Here is a 16897-nt window from a genome sequence, read left to right as displayed (position 1 = left end):
TATTTTGGAATTCGGCAGAGACGGTAATGCGCATGTGCAGACAGCGCGCTGCGCACTTCAACTGGTTAACTATCCTGACAGGAGCTTCTGCCTAACGCTCGCTCTCAACTGTCAAAGTTACCTCTCAGAATTGTTGGAATTTGGTCAGCGCTAATATTCCATGAAGGAAAGTATTTACATACAGCTTGTAGTTTTTTGTCTCACAGAAGAGTTCACCGAATAAAAGATTTTTCCTCAGAGGTCACGACGTCGAGAGTCTGAACCCGGTTCTAGTGGCTGAGTGAGTAAGGACAAGGTACCAGGAGCATCTTCTAACAAGAAAGAGCTCAATTCTTCAAGTAAGAGTTTCCTATCGATTTAAAATGCATTTTGCGGAGTCTTCATTGGAATTCAATGTTCTCTAAGCCACAACTCATTTATTGAGAGCCCTTGAAGTTACATAAGCTTTTTGGAGTTCTTGGTGACTTGGTGAGCTAGAGCTGTTCGGAACATAAGCTCAGAGTCTTTAAGAATTCATAAGAGACTGCTAACTCTGTTTTATAAGTTGAGACTTTTGATCAAAAAAAAAACAGACAAGATTTTAAGACTGAACTATAATACAGTGGAGAAGCTACAAGGAGAATCTCAATGGCGTAATGAACTAGCAATTCTTACATATTACAAGGGTCATTCTGGTTCTTCTAGTTAATCAGATTTTATAATACAGATAATATCTACAGCCAAAACTCTTAGAGAGTAGCTAGCTTCTATATAGGCACAGGTGAGACTATTTTCAATAGAACGGACTAATAAGTTCCTGGAGTCATTACAGTATAAAAAGTTACAAAGTTTTGTTATCTTACAGGGTACACTGCTGAGTCAACAGAAGAAGCCTGTATAAGGAGGCGTGTCTCTTTTGTTTTTTCTTCCACTTCCCCTTTCCCCAGGACTAAGTTCAGAGGTAGCTTATAAATAGCGCCACTGTTCTTGGTCAGTGGTATTTGGGGTAAGAGCATCTGTTCCTGAGGGGACTGCACCAAAAAGTATCCTTATCTGACAGAAAGTGATGAGAGATGATTCGTGACGTGTTTAGGCTTGTGAGCCTGGATAATCATTAAAGGGGGTCTGGCAGTTAAGTGTGTACTTATTCATGGAAGAAGCCTTTCGGGGTCTTGCGAAAGCAAGTCATCTGTAAAAATTGCTTCTCGCTGCGTGTACTTGCAAGGTTATTTGATTTGCTCGTATGTTAAAAACAGATACTTTCAACACCTCTTTTTGATTGGTTGTGAAGAATTGTAAGGTGACGTATTAGCGACCAATCCCTTTTCTTGTGTAGATTTCGAAAAACATTTGATTGGCTGTTATGTGGTTGCGTCTACCTTCCTGATTCTAATTTTGATTGGCTTTTTTTTATGTGACGTTACAATACACTCACTATGTATGTAGCCCATTTTGTGACACACTTTATTTTATAATGCGTTTAAAAAACTAGTTGTGGTAGGGTGTTTTTAAATGAAACTGTGTACTATGCTTACGAGTTTGTTGACTGTAAAGGTATTTAAAAATATGCACAAGTTTTCAAAATATTTTTATTTAGTCTTTTATATTCATCATATGGGTGAAATGCAAATTTTTTTTTTCATTCATTGGTATCTCGCGTTGGACCACATTTCTTTTATTTATCATACACACTCATTTCTTTAGTTTACATTATAAAAGTGTTGCCCCATCATTTTTTTTAAAATGTTTGAGCTTTTTTTCCTTTCAGATAAAGTAGAATAGAAGTGCTACGACAAATACTCTCTCACTACTTCATCTTTTTTTGATGTACATTTCATGTCTTTATTACATTTTAGAATCATTTTTAAACACTGAAAGAATTAATATTCACATTAATATTTGAAGACCCAATTATATTTTTTTGTTGAAAATAAGTACTTGCGAAGATAATCCTCTTGTTCTTCACTAGTGAAAATTATTAAAAGCTCTAGTCAATATAAATACTTTTAGCCCATTTTCACCCTAGAAGTTAAAGAGTATTCTCTTTTATTGCTAAGTATTTTCTCGAAAGCTTATTTATGCTATATTTTTTAATCATTAAGAAATACTTGCATGCTTAAAAAAAAGCATTCTCAGTTGTAAGTCATCCAACTCCAGTTGAAGGATCATAAAGTTAAATATAAATTAAAATATACATTAACAATATGATCCCTCTGTGGAAATGAAAGATGAATTGAACAGTATGACATCACTTCTAATCATTACTTTGCACGTAGTAATTCCTGAAATAACCTATATTTCTTGTAATGGTTTTTTACTGAACTCATTATTATATTATATTTAAAGGTAATCATATCACATTCATATCACAATATGTTCCCTCAGAGGAAATGAAAGATATTGTCTAGATGCTTCTGCAACCCGAATCATTACCATGTTCGTAGTTTCTTCGCCGTATTGATTCTCTGAAACAAAACTAATCATCCCCCGGGTGTGGTTTATATACTTTTTGGTTACTTTACAATCTATGGGATCAATTTATTGCTCCTCCCACTTTTAAGTCACATTTTTCAGTTGACAGGTGTTCTCATTTCCACTGTTTTAGTGCGTCACATGTTTATGTCAACGTGCCTCTTTCTATAATTGTTAACTTTCGTTTAATTTCTAAAGTGCTTTATTTAAACTTGTTTGTCTTATTAAAGCATTTCTATAGGTTAATTTTTTTAATACCAGTATTAGCATTCATTCCCCTTATTTTTCTAGTAACTTTCCTTTTTTTGTAAAACATTAAGTAAAGTAAACGGGAACCAATTAAGAATTCACTCAGTGTCTTTACTTATATTAATGTAATCATTCACTCAGTAAGCATGTACTCATGTAGTGAGGCAGGCTTTAGGGAAAGGAGTGCTTTAAAGTATCTGTGATGTATGAGCGGGTAAGCGTACTGTACGGCTATAGTTGCGCAGCAGTGTACGAGGACAGTACGGGTACCATATGTTTACCACAAAAAATGCTAATAACATATAGAAAATAATTTTCATATATTGAAAAAAATATATAAAATAAAAAAACATTTTTTTTTTATTATTTTACATTAAAAATATGTAATGTAATTTAAAAAATAAAGTAGCTATAAATAATTATTATAAAAAATGTAGTATATCAGTATAAAAAAAATATAACAATTAATGCATTAAAAAATTTGCATTTACAAAGCCTATGAAATTCACTGAAAAACCCATAGGTTTAAGGCACGTTATAGTTAGGAATTAGCATTCAAAAAACCTTGCAAAATAACTGAAAAAACATAGGTTTTAAACACATTATAGTTAGAAATTAGCATTTAAAAAACCTTAGAAATTCACTGAAAAAAACATAGGTTTCACACATGTTATAGTTAGCTGGATATTTCACTCATACAAAACCATTGAAATTCCCCGTTATAGTTAGTTCAGCTAACTATAAATAGCACACCCGCAATCCACTGCTGATGATGTCAAATATTACATCACTCATGACATGGTCAGTGACATCACTCATGACATCGCTGATGACATCTCAAATGACATCACTGATGACATCAGCCTTGTGAAAGAGTGGCAGACCTCCTCTCACCCTAATATAATCTTTGATACACACATTGAAAAATAGAAACAACATTTTTTAAACCAATGGAGATACCAATACCAGTTAAAACAACCTATTCAGCAATTCCAAAATCTACATACACATCCACTCATTCACCGTCAGTTCTATATAGTCACTTGTATATGTACTCATCATATGTACTCATACACCTATGTATCCTGTTACACACCTACACTCATACATAGAGTTACTCACACACATACTCACACATGCAAATAAAGTATCAAACATCGATTTACTTGCATATACAGCTATACACACACCACAATACTTACGGTAGAACCAAGGCACAAGAAAGCAGTAAAACAAACGTGTAAAACACGCAAAGGGGGCAGGGTAGAAAAACCCTGAACCCTAGACCTGCTCAGGGGGTCCCACAAGAACCCCCAAGTCTAAAAAAAATATTTAATTTTTTTTAAAAATCACGTGGTACGCGTAGGTGTGCGTACCCTGTGGAAATTTTTTTTTTAAAGGGTCAGTTTTTTTTCTTTTCTTAGCCCCCGGGAGGACCAAATCCCGGGGCATAATAAACAAAAAGTGTGGGGGGGCCCAAATCCCCCCCACACTGCCTCGGAGACCTCCACCCCCTGGGGCAAAGTAATTATAATAGCGGGGGAAACACGGCCCCCCGCAGCCCTGGGGACCGCCACCCCCTGGGGCTTTAAAAAAACAAAAAAACATTAAAGAAACGTGTGGGGGCTGAAGTTCCCCCACACGCCCTGGGGACCACCTCCCCCAGGGCTTTACAATTGCTGGAATGGGGGCCCCCCTCCTGGAGCCCTCGATGGCCCTGGGGACCCCAGTGTCCCGGGGTGCCTACCCCCGGGACACTGCTGTTTGCTATGGTAGGGCGGGGGCCTCGCGGCTCCCACCCTACCACAGCAAACTTCTTTGATTTTTGAAAGAGAGAGCAGGAAACCTGCTCTCTCTTTTAAAAATCAAAGCGTATTAATTTTCTGCATGGGGAGCAGCATGTTAGCTGCTCACCAAGCAGAAAGACAATGCCAGCTCCCGAAGGATGCGGGGAGCTGGCTGGGACCGTGGGGGCTGTGGGGCTCCCCCCAAGGTCCCCAATGTTATATGTCAGCCCCGGGGGAAGGGGTCCCCGTGGGATTATAAAAAAATAGTAATACCAGCTATTTTTTTTACGATAGATTTACCGTGCGGGTACCATACACGTACGTACGACGTACGGTGCGAAATCGGTAAGTCGTCCCGTGAGCGTACACAAGCAAAAAAAATATATATTTTTTTAGATATTTATGAAGTCTGTGTGTTTACATGTTGGGCGGCTCTAAAAAGAGCCCTTGTGTTAATTGGGAGATTTTCGTACCTACAAGTAAGTACTGATGCAGAGTCTAAAGTTCAAGAGGAAGACTCTCTTCCCCTCATCTGTAAAATGCAAACTATCTCTCCTATAGATGCCATGCATATTGAAGTGCAGATTGTTAGGGTAAATGGACCCCATTCTATAGTCTCTGAGAAATGCAGAAACAGATTTATTCACATGTTTCCTAGCTTTCTCAATCAGTGGACAAAATTGATTTGACCAGTTCCATTTTTGCCTTTGACATATATTAGAATAGACAAAGGTAGTTTTGGGGAAAAGTGACATCAGTTCTGTAAAGGTGTCCTTCAAAAACATTTCTAGACCTACCCCAGTCAAAGTTCCTAGGTCATTGCCACCACAGTGCACAATTATGAGGTGAGGGTGTCTGAGATGCATAAAGGATTTCACCAATGGCGTCAATTGGTGCCACTTTAACCCTCTCAGTCCAATCCATTTAATGTCTACATTTGGTAAACCTAGGTCTTTGTGAATTCCTTTCTGTTCTGTGTACCTTTGGCTCCAGAAAATATAGCTGTGTCCCACAATCCACAATCTCAGCATCTTGAAGAGAGGTCTTGATGCACTCAGATGGTCTCAGTAAATGAAAGGGCAGTTTGAAGATTTTTGTTTCTAAAATGGTGGATAAGTGGAGTTTTGAAAAAAGCAAGGAACTGATTGGTTGTTTGAAATGTTATTAGCTATAAACCTAGGGTGCAATTTTCTGTTTTTTAAAAGCCTGTTATTTATTGGTTAAGAAAAAATTATGGAAAAGAACACTATTTAAAATAAGCTGGTATATTAACAAGTCAAGCACACTTGCTGTTTTGATTTGCAACAATGTATGATAAACTTTTCACCTGTGTGCTCAGTTAGGTGTTCTCTCAAGTGTTTCTATTGTAACTGGCAGAATGTGGAATGGGGAAGGGTTGAAAGTTTTGTCAGGTGGAAAGGGTTCAAAAGTTCAAGTAATAGAAATGTGTGTTTCATTTTGATTTAATGTGGGAATAAATGTGATTTGTTATTTATTTGTATATGTGTGGAGATTGAGTGTGTAGATTCACAGGAAATGTTTGCTGTTTGCTATAGGACTTCCTGACCCTCTAGGGTTGCTTAGGGAGTTTTACAATGATCCCCAATATCAAAAAATTTTTTTTTTCTTGCTTAGGAACGTTTACGGGACGACTTACAGACTGTGTACCGTACGTCGTACGTACGTGCATGGTACGCGCATGGCAAATCTACCGTAAAAAAAATAGCCTCTATTAGAAATTTTTTATAATCCCCGGAGACCCCATCCCCCGGGGCTTTAACTGTATGTTTGCAGGGGGGACTGCCACCCCCTGGGCTTTAAATTTTTTTTTAAAAACACGTGTGGGGGGCTGAAGTCCCCCCAAGGACCCCGAAGAACGCCACCTTCCTGGGGCTCTAATATTTAAAATAGGGGTTCCATGACGGACCCCTCAGTCCTGGGGACCACCACCCCCTGGGGCTTTACAATTGTTGGGAGGGGATGGCCCTGGGGACCACCACCTACCAGGTGCTCCTGCACTGTCCCAGGGTGCCTACCCCCGGGACACTGCTGTTTGCTATGGTAGGGCGGGAGCCTCGCGGCTCCCACCCTACCACAGCAAACTTCTTTGATTTTTGAAAGAGAGAGCAGGAAACCTGCTCTCTCTTTTAAAAATCAAAGCGTATTGCTTTCTGCATGGGAACCAGCATGTTAGCTGCTCCCCAAGCAGAAAGACAATGCCAGCTCCCGAAGGATGCGGGGAGCCGGCTGGGACAGTGGGGGCTTTGGGGCTCCCCCCACGGTCCCCAACGTTATATTTCAGCCCCAGGGGATGGAGTCCCCGGGGGTTATAAAAAATGTGTAATATCGGCTATTTTTTTTTACGGTAGATTTACCGTGCGCGTACCATGCACGTACATACGACGTACGGTGCAAAGCCTGTAAGTCGTCAAGTAAGGGTACCTAAGCAAGAAAAATCAATTAAAAAATATATTTTACAGATATCTATCAAGTTTATGTGTTTATGTGTTGGTTGGTTCTAATGAAACCTTTTGTCTTTATTAGTACTTATAAGTAAGTACTTATGCATAGTCTAAAGTTATTGAGGAGCATTGTTTTATAGCGTGCTGAACTTTTGACCTCTGTTGACAGTTGACTTTTGCATGATCTGTTCGGGTAGGGTGGAAAGGTATGTCAGTTGGAAAGGTTTGAAATGTTGAACCAATAGAAATGTGTGTTTGGTTTTGAATTATTGTGGGAAGGAATTTAATTTGTTAATGTGTATATATATATGTGTAAATTGAGAGGGAAAATGTGCCATTTCTTGGTTCTGATGCAAGCACTGAAGCAGTGAAATTCTATGTAAGACTATCTGCTGTGTGAGTGGCATTCTTCTTAATCTACCAATCAGTTTGAAAGGTGAGTTGAAAACTTGTAAGGGACTGTATGTGGTGCATTTTATTTTTAGTAAGAGTAACGTGTTTATCCTTGTAAAGTTTGTAGAATCATATTCTCAGTTTGTCTGCATTTGAATAACTATTGTGATAAAATCATTTGGTAAGTTAATATGTAAATGTACACTTTTGTAGTCAAGTTCATAAAGCTTTATTCGATTTTTACAATCATAAAAGCATGTGCAAACACAGCAAGTACATCAAAGTCCCACTTTAAAACACACGTCAAGGTATGAATTTATATATACAACCCCATGAGTAGGAACATCCATTAAAACCACAGGTTAAAAAAATAAAACATTAAAACATGTACACATACCACATCATAAAAAGTTATTAAATCTAATCAAACACACTGTGCAATTCGGCGAGCCCTCAAAATCCATTCCCAGCTTAAACATTTTGCCATAGCTAATGCAATGGGTAGTGAGGTATCGGTACGCAATATTCGTTCGGCCTCCACCGCCACCCTGGTGCCTAGAAGCCTGCAGATTGGTATCAACCAGGCCTGACGTGGGGCAGCATAAGTAGCGCAAACCCAGATGATATGTGCCATAGACTCAGTAATGTAATTGAAGCAGGGGAAACCCAATTTACCCTTGTAGGCTTGGGCACTAGATCATTAAGGTCAGAAGGGTGCTACAAGGGACTTGATTCTAAAAGCAGAATATACTCAGTTGGGAGTCGTATTCGGATTATCGCACTCCAGTGTATCAACAAGATATCACGTGTGAAGAGAAATCAGACAAATAGAATAAATCACTGGAAGGAGAAAGATACACGGAAAGAATAAAAATGTATTCATAAGAAATGTTATAAATTTAGTAATGCAATTCACAAATAGAAATATAGGGAGACATGTGAAAAAATGAATTTAAGCAAAAAAAGTTATGAACAGAGGTATAAGCAACTTAAACACATCAGTTCAAAACTAAACATCAACTCCTGATAATTACGACAAACAACCAGAATAATTAATTAACAATGGTTGTGAGCTTGTTCCAACGAAACGTTGATGGAGATGATGGAAGTGTCGACGTTTCGGTCTATGATGCTGTCGTCATGTAGACCATCATCAGGACCAAACAATTCATTGCTGGTAAAAAACCCCTAAATTAAAACAGTAAATCATCAATTATTATATATACAAATTAAAATATATATCAATTATAAAACAAATGATTCCGTGTATCGAGAGAAATAATACTAGTCAGAGTTGTAAAACATAGTACCCCTTCCTGGTACTGTTCGTTACAGAAAAATGCAACACAGTTGATGAATAAATCATAAACAATGTGCATAGAGATAACAATTGAAAAAGCAAACAATTGAAGACATAGCTAAGGTAAGTCATGATTCTGTCTATATGAGCCAACAAACCTCTTAAAGTATACTTTAGATATTGACATTCATTGACATAGGTATAGAGCCCTTCTCTTGGGAATGAGAGGTAGCGACCGCTGGAAGCGGGAAGTGGATCTAGAAATGAATAGAACAATGAATAGAGCAATTTCCCAAGAGAAGGTTTCAAGTGTGAATTTCCAGGTGACAATCGATATCATTGTTTACTTCGAAGACATGATTAATTTTACATTAAATATGTTTTAGTCTTAAATATGATTTTTAATATGATTTTGAATGTGGCCAGTGACAAATTAAATGTCTGAATTTCTGAATCGAATCCTTGGCATGTTTACTAGGTATGTTTGTTTTTGTACATATTAGGGCTCTATACCTATGTCAATGAATGTCAATATCTAAAGTATACTTTAAGAGGTTTGTTGGCTCATATAGACAGAATCATGACTTACCTTAGCTATGTCTTCAATTGTTTTCTTTTTCGATTGTTATCTCTATGCACATTGTTTATGATTTATTCATCAAGTGTGTTGAATTTTTCTGTAACGAACAGTACCAGGAAGGGGTACTATGTTTTACAACTCTGACTAGTATTATTTCTCTCGATACACGGAATCATTTGTTTTATAATTGATATATATTTTAATTTGTATATATAATAATTGATGATTTACTGTTTTAATTTAGTTTTTTTTTACCAGCAATGAATTGTTTGGTCCTGATGAGGGTCTACATGAGGACAGCATCTTAGACCGAAACGTCGACACTTCCATCATCTCCATCAACGTTTCGTTGGAACAAGCTCACAACCATTGTTAATTATTTATTCTGGTTGTTTGTCGTAATTATCAGGAGTTGATGTTTAGTTTTGAACTGATGTGTTTAAGTTGCTTATACCTCTGTTCATAACTTTTTTTGCTTCAATTCATTTTTTCACATGTCTCCCCATATTTCTATTTGTGTATTGCATTACTAAATTTATAAAATTTCTTATGAATACATTTTTATTCTTTCCTTGTATCTTTCTCCTTTCAGTGATTTATTCTATTTGTCTGATTTCTCTTCACACGTGATATCTTGTTGATACACTGGAGTGCGATAGACTCAGTAATGGCACTGCAACCCGGACACCCAGCTAACAAATGAGATGACCATTTCATCGTAAAAGATCTTACAGGGAGAGTCCCCACCCTGTACTGAAAGTACAATTTGAGATCCATAGGTTTAGTAATAGCGTCCCAATATGATTCCAGCCTTGGGGCCACTTCATGATCCATAAACCGGCTAGTAAGGGAAGTAGACACTTTTTGTCTTGCATTTTTTACTAGAAACAGTTCCCAATACTGAGCGTTCAACACGGCTTTCAATGGAAAAATTTAATTTTCATGATCAGTCCACATTGCTATCGATCCTAGCTCCCCAAAGAGGTTTCGGACTGCCCCTAGCCATTCGATGTGATGCAGTGTGTCTGCCTTAATGATATCTAAGAAACCCTGGGCATAGCCAGCATTTTCAGGAGTAGACCATAATCTCCTCCAAAACAGGAGGGGGCGCAATTTGGCTACAGCTGCTATGGGTTTCTTACCCAGATCCAGTAACAGCGGACACATTGGGGTGCTCTGAGGAAGTCCAGTAATATTTCTTAAAAACCTATTTTCAGCTGTAGTAGGAGCTACAAGATTCCCACAGTCCCAAACCTCCGAACCATACAATGCTGAACTGACAGCTTTCAGATTATGAATTTCAAGGGCTGGACTGATTGGCTTGAATTGGGAGCGATTATACTCCTGGCAGAGAGCCCCGGATATCTGTCTATGTTTGAGTGAGGCTAAGTCGATTTGCCGATCCCACTTCTTACTACCATGAAAGTTTACTCCTAGAAAGGTAAACTCATTAACTACTTCTAGGGGTCCTTTCTTCATGTTAAAACCTCTCGTATTTGCCTTCTGTGCGTTAAACGCCATTAACTTTGTCTTCAACACATTGACCTCCAAGCCCCTCTCACAACAAAAATCCTCGAAGATTTTTAGTGCTTTCTTTAGGCCGCTAGGGGTCTTGGAGAGGATCAACTTGTCGTCTGCAAACATCAGGATGGGTACCTTTTCCCCAGCTAAGATAGGGGCATCAGTTGATATTCTACTCATGCATTCAACTATTCCATTGATATATAACGTGAACAGCGTAAGGGCCATCACACAACCCTGTCTAACACCACGTTCCACCGGAAATGATTCAGTGACTTCCCCATGCCTTCCCCATCTAATTTGGGCCTTGTTATCTTCATGAAGTCTACGAATCAGGGTTAAGAGGTCCAGTGGTAGGCCTAGTTGTTTCAGGACAAGCCATAATTTCCAACAGGGGACTAGATCAAATGCCACCCTAAGATCTGCAAAGGCGGCATAAAGGCTTCCTTTGACCAAAGTAACTAACTTCCAGTAGATTAGAATAAATCAGAAAACCTGGTCGATGGTGCTTGTGGCTGCTCTGAATCCGGCTTGTAAAGATGATAACATTCCAAACTCCTCTTCCCACCCCTGGAGTCTATTTAGCACCGTCCTTCCAACTATTTTCTGGGAGCAGTCAATTAGGTTAATTGGCCTATAGTTCCCCGTACAATCTGTGTCCCCTTTTTTGTAGACAGGGCTAATTTCTGCATTTTCCATGATATAGGAATCAATGCCCCTTGTGCAATTGCGTTAGAAAGCAGCAAAATATATCGGCACCAACTGGGTTTATCATGTAGCAGGGTATCACTCGGGATAATATCAGGCCTAGGAGCTTTCCCCGGTAAGATCGAGTTCAATGCTATCTCAACTTCCCTCATGGTGAAGGTTTCCCCCTGATAAATGAAATTTATAACTTCAACTTCCCCGACGAGGGAGGTAGAAGAATATTGGGGTTTGAAGTGATTGACCCAGGCTGTTACTGAAACATGATTCGGGGGGCTCTCAGCCTGGCCCCCAATTGGCCATTTATAAATATTCCAAAACAGCTTAGGGTCCTTAGAAGCGCACGCCTCCCTCAGATCCTGCCATCTTTGGACTTCCCAGAATTTCTTGGCCTTAAGTTGTGTAGCCTTGTAGAGTGCTCTCATTTCATGAACCTTAAATGGAATCCCCCCCCTGATAGCTTTCCCCAAGGCCTCACGTGCCATCCGGCATTCATCATCATACCATCGACCCTCTAACTGCATGGGGATTTTGGGCTTCTTTACCTTCTTTTCAAAATATGTGCGTAAGAGATTAAAAAAAGCAGTGTGGGTACTCCCTTTTCTAATATGGACTCCTATCTGCGATGCACAGCCCTCAAGCTCTTTGATAGCAAGTTGCAAACTTTTCACTATATTATCAAGCAGAGTTGGGGATTCTTTTACCTGAATCCACTTGAGTCTCCTTAAGTCATTGGTGGGGACAACCTTCCCAATATGATTACTGTCCCTTAGATGTATGTCCCACATAGGCCCTGAGGCCTCGTTCCACGCAGATGCTATTTAGCTGAATAATCACATCGGACCACTTCCTGATAGGCAACAACCCAAGTGATGGGACAGACCAATTCCTATCTTCTGCCTCAATCCAAATGGCATCCTCTAAAGTAAGTGGTTCAAATGTTGTATTAAAATCACCCATAACTATTATCTTAGAGGAGTCAGGTAATGTATCGAAGAGCTCTTCCAGAGCCGCTAAAACTCTTGATTGCTTCCCCCTTGTACCTCTGACATAGATGTTGATTAACACAATAGATAGATGAGTATTAGTGGTTAGTTTAATCGCGTGGATATCCTTATTATGGGTTGGAATAGCCTGGATGTTCACTTTGAGCTCTTGCCGAACCCACATTGTCAACCCTCCAGAGGCCCTGCTCTTCCCTTCCCTCACAGCTGCTATAGAACCAGGTCCCCCTTTACCATCAATTTGCGGAGCCACATTAGAAATATTGGTTGACAATAGCCACTCCTTTGGTCCAAAGGTGGTGAACACTGTAGAATTGCTAGTTAAATCCACTGATGTGCTCGTTGGGTTTAGTCAGTCATTAGGCTCAAGGCTTGAAGAGCCTTGCAGTCTTTGAAATCCCTGACGGGACTGAGCCCCATAACCAATAGGGGAAGGCCTAAATTGTATTCTTGATTCTTCTGGGCCACTTGTGCGGAATTCCAACGTGAAAAGGTTTTCAACAAGATCAACACTTTTCAAAGTAAATTCAATACTATGAAAAGGTTGATCCCGCAACGAGATCCTACGTGCAGCCAAGATGTCCTCCCTTATCAATGATCGACACTCCCTCACATATCTGATCCAATGGATGGCTTTATTTGTCAGTCAATCAGCATTCTCGTTAGCACTGTAATGTGATAATTTTGGGACATTAACCATGTAAATTCTAGGTGACTCATACGTGTTCAATCTGTTCACTCTAGATTGCCCCATGCCCTGACCTGCAAGGCTTTGTCCCTTTTGTACACAGATGTTATCCCTTTGGAAGGGGTAAGTACTAATGCCTCAACCACATGACGGGCCAGAGGTGATGGAGGTTCCCTTTGGAGCAGGATAACTTACTGATTGAATATTTAAACGATTAGGGCCTTAGTTAACTAAATTATTTGGACCCTTACATCTAGGCATTCCTACAATTACATCAACATGGGGACATGGACTTGCCCAAGATCCCGCACGGTCCATAAATATGGGTTCCGTCAGAACTCCCGGCTTCTTAGAGATCTGAGTAGATGGCCACTCTTGTTGATCTGCTCTTGACATTATAGACCTCACCAATGTAAGTATCTCAGCTAGAGAACCCTTCAATGCCTGTACTTCACCCTTCAATATTATAACTGCCGGTGTTAGTTTACCTAGGTATTGCTCTCGTTCACCCATTATAGAATTAGACTCAAAGGCGATGCTACCAGTTTGCGTTTGAGCATTGACTCTCATTAATTCATTATCCTTTTCCCCACTCACTAAGTGTACTTCCCCCAATGCTGCAAATCTATTAGTACAGATGACAAAAGGATTGATATGGGCATCATGGTCTGTGCTAGCACTATCGCCCCCACCACTAGAAGCAATAATGCTATCAGGGGGCACAACTTCAGACCTGTTTTCACTAGCTGCGTTAGGTAGCTTATTCTTTTTGGATTTACAAAACATATCTGGGATAGTTAGCTGCACACAATCCACCTATAACTTTCCTTGGGGTGGGGATTTACTATGAGCAGGGATAAGAGGGGCTATTTAAGGATTTCGTTACCCTCACTAATCAGTGTATCGATCCGATCAATGACACAGTTGTTGGTGATGGCCTTACATGTCTTTTTTGCTTTTTTCCTGCTATTCCTCTTAAGCAGTCCCTCGGTTCCCTCCCCACTCTCGTCCTGGGCTTTCCTCTTCCCCATGCACCCAATACTCGGGTAATCACAAAAGCACAAATAGCAAGCAAGGTAATCACAGTAATATAATAGTCCAGAGGTCCTCCGGGAGCAAGATTATTGAACGCAAAAGTACCTTTAAAAGCACCAACAAAAATCCAGTCACGTTCACCAAAGCTAAGAGGGGTGGCCCTGCCCTGGCTCCTCCTGGCTTTGACGGGCGTGGACGGGCCCACCCTTGGCCCAGGCTTCGCCCGGGCATGCCTGCGCACGTCCACCAGCACCACGGGAGGTCCTGGCCGGCTTTGTAGCCCTCCGGCACCCTCCTGTGATGTCCGGCCGATGCGCCTCGCCTCGCGCAGCCCCCTGGGAGATGTAGGAACGGGGGCTTCGGGCGCTGCCAGATGCTGCTAATGAATGGCCGTTCCCCTCATGGCAGTGGCACCCCTAGCGAGGGGCAGAACTCCTCACGGCTGTGTCTCGTCGCGTTTCTAGTCATTATACATAGACTGCTGCATACACTTTTGGGCAGATTTACAAGCCCCTTGGGCCTCATTCTTGTTCTATTGTGTCTCATTTTTGGATGTGATGTTGGCAAAAAAATAATGCAGCAAATTGGAAATGTATTTGCAAAATGAGTCAGGATTGTCCACTCAAATGTAGTGGTTATATACATGGAATGTGTTGAGTCACTTAAACGTTTTAGTGTGGTAAATGTGTTTTGGTAAAATGTATGGTTTTAGATTTTTTGTCTAGAATCACACTGAGCGTCTGTGTAAATTAAGGAATTATACTTGCATCTTTTTCCATAATCTCCGCTGTCTCTCCTCACAGTCTACCTCTCTCTGCTTATACTGTCCCCTCTCTTCTGATATGTCCCCTGTTTCCTTATTTTCACTTGTCTTTCCTCATAGTGCTGCTTGTTCTCATAGACCCTTCTGTCCTCTTAGTCCCCCTCTGTCCTCATTGTCTCCTCTGTCTCCGATAGTCCCCCTTCTTTTTAACTCCCTCCTCTGACCTCTTAATCCTCCCTCTCTCATCATACCGCCCTCTTAACAATTCCCCAGTCAGTATACATAGACTGCTGCATACACTCTTGGGCAGATTTACAAAACCCTTGGGCCTCTTTCTTGTTCTATTGTGTCTCATTTTTGGATGTAATGTTGGCAAAAAAATTAGGCAGCACATTGGAAATGTATTTGCAAAATAAGTCAGGATTGTCCACTGAAATGTAGTAGTTATATGCATGGAATGTGTTCAGTCACTTAAACGTTTTAGTATGGTAAATGTGTTTTGGTAAATTGTATGGTTTTAAATTGTTTGTCTAGAATCACACTGAGCGTCTGTGTAAATTAAGGAATTATACTTGCACCTTTTTCCATAATCTCCCCTGTCTCTCCTCACAGTCTGCCTCTCTCTGCTTATACTGTCCCCTCTCTTCTGATATTTCCCCTCTTTCCTTCTTTTTCACTTGTCTTTCCTCATTGTGCTGCTTGTTCTCATAGTCCCTCTTGTCCTCTTAGTCCCCCTCTGTCCTCATTGTCTCCTCTGTCTCCTAATAGTCCCCCTTCTTTTTATACTCCCTCCTCTGTCTACTTAATCCTCCCTAGGATATAGTAGTAAATAGTAATATGCATGGTGTCATATTGTTTGTCTAATATCACACTGTGTCTCTGTGTATCTTCTATCGTCTTACTCCTTTCTCTCTGATTATACTACCTCCTTTTTCTTATATTTCCCTCTCTCCTTATACTTCTCTTTTCTCTTCATATTTGCCTTTCTTTTTGCATAGTTCCCCTACTCTTCATAATCTCTCCTGTCTTAATATTCATCCCTGTCATCATAGTTTTTACTGTCTCCTCATAGTACTCTTTCTCTCCTTATACACTCAGTCTTCTCTTATATTTCTTTTTTCTCCACATTTTTGTCTCTATCTCTCTTTATATTCCTTCTTCTTTTCTCATATATACTCCTTTTTCCTTATATTCTCCCTTTCTTCTTATTCTCGCTCTTCTTTGCACATACTTCACATTCTTTTCTCTTATTTTTGTTTCTCTTCTCATCCTCTCCTCTCTCTGCTCACACTTCTCCTCTCTTTTCCTATACTCCCGACTCTGTCCTGATATTCTTCTCTTTTCTTATTGTCATATTCCTCTTATCATTCACACCCCTGTCCTTACACTCCCTCCTGTTTTCATATTTTCCCCTCTTTTCTCTTACTTCTCCCTGTCTCCTCATACTATTCTCTTTTACTTATATCCCCTTTTGTCCTATACTCCTTCTCTTTGTGTTTGTATTCTCCTGTCTTTCTTCATATTCTTTTTCTGTTTTCATTTTGTCTTGTCTCTCTTTATACTTCCTGTTTCTGTTCATATTGCCTGTTCTCTTCTCTTACTCCTCCTTGACTCCCTGTGTATACTTTGCAGCACTTTCCTCATACTCCCCGTCTTTTCATACTGACTTCTCTCTTTATATTTGTTTGTCTTGTCATACTCTTCCCTCTTTCGTTATACTCTTTTCACTCTCCATAATCTACCATCTGTTTATTCTCCTTCCTTGCTCCTCGTAGTGTATCCCCTGTTTTTGTACACCCGTTTTCTTCTTATGCACCACTTTTTCTCACATTGTCCCTGCTCTCTTCTGGTACTCTACTGTCTCTTGTTAATTTCACCCCTCTTTCCTTATATATATTTTTGGCCTTATACTAGTGCCTGTTTCCACATATTCCTTCTTTTCTGTATATAGTCCTTGTC

At 39.9% G+C, this 16897-nt stretch overlaps 1 protein-coding gene across 3 annotated transcripts in view; it reads left to right on the top strand.

Annotated features, from left to right (window-relative positions):
• LOC147692380 (cytochrome P450 2A13-like) overlaps positions 1-16897 on the top strand; it is a 1200227-nt gene that overhangs the window by 1014749 nt on the left and 168581 nt on the right. The gene's annotated exons all lie outside the window — the stretch shown is intronic.

This window comes from Lissotriton vulgaris, chromosome 9, assembly GCF_964263255.1.
Source record: "Lissotriton vulgaris chromosome 9, aLisVul1.2, whole genome shotgun sequence".
NCBI classification, from domain to species: Eukaryota; Metazoa; Chordata; class Amphibia; order Caudata; family Salamandridae; genus Lissotriton; species Lissotriton vulgaris.
The sequence above is the reverse complement of the archived record's forward strand: the minus strand, read 5'-3'. Positions and strand labels throughout refer to the sequence as shown.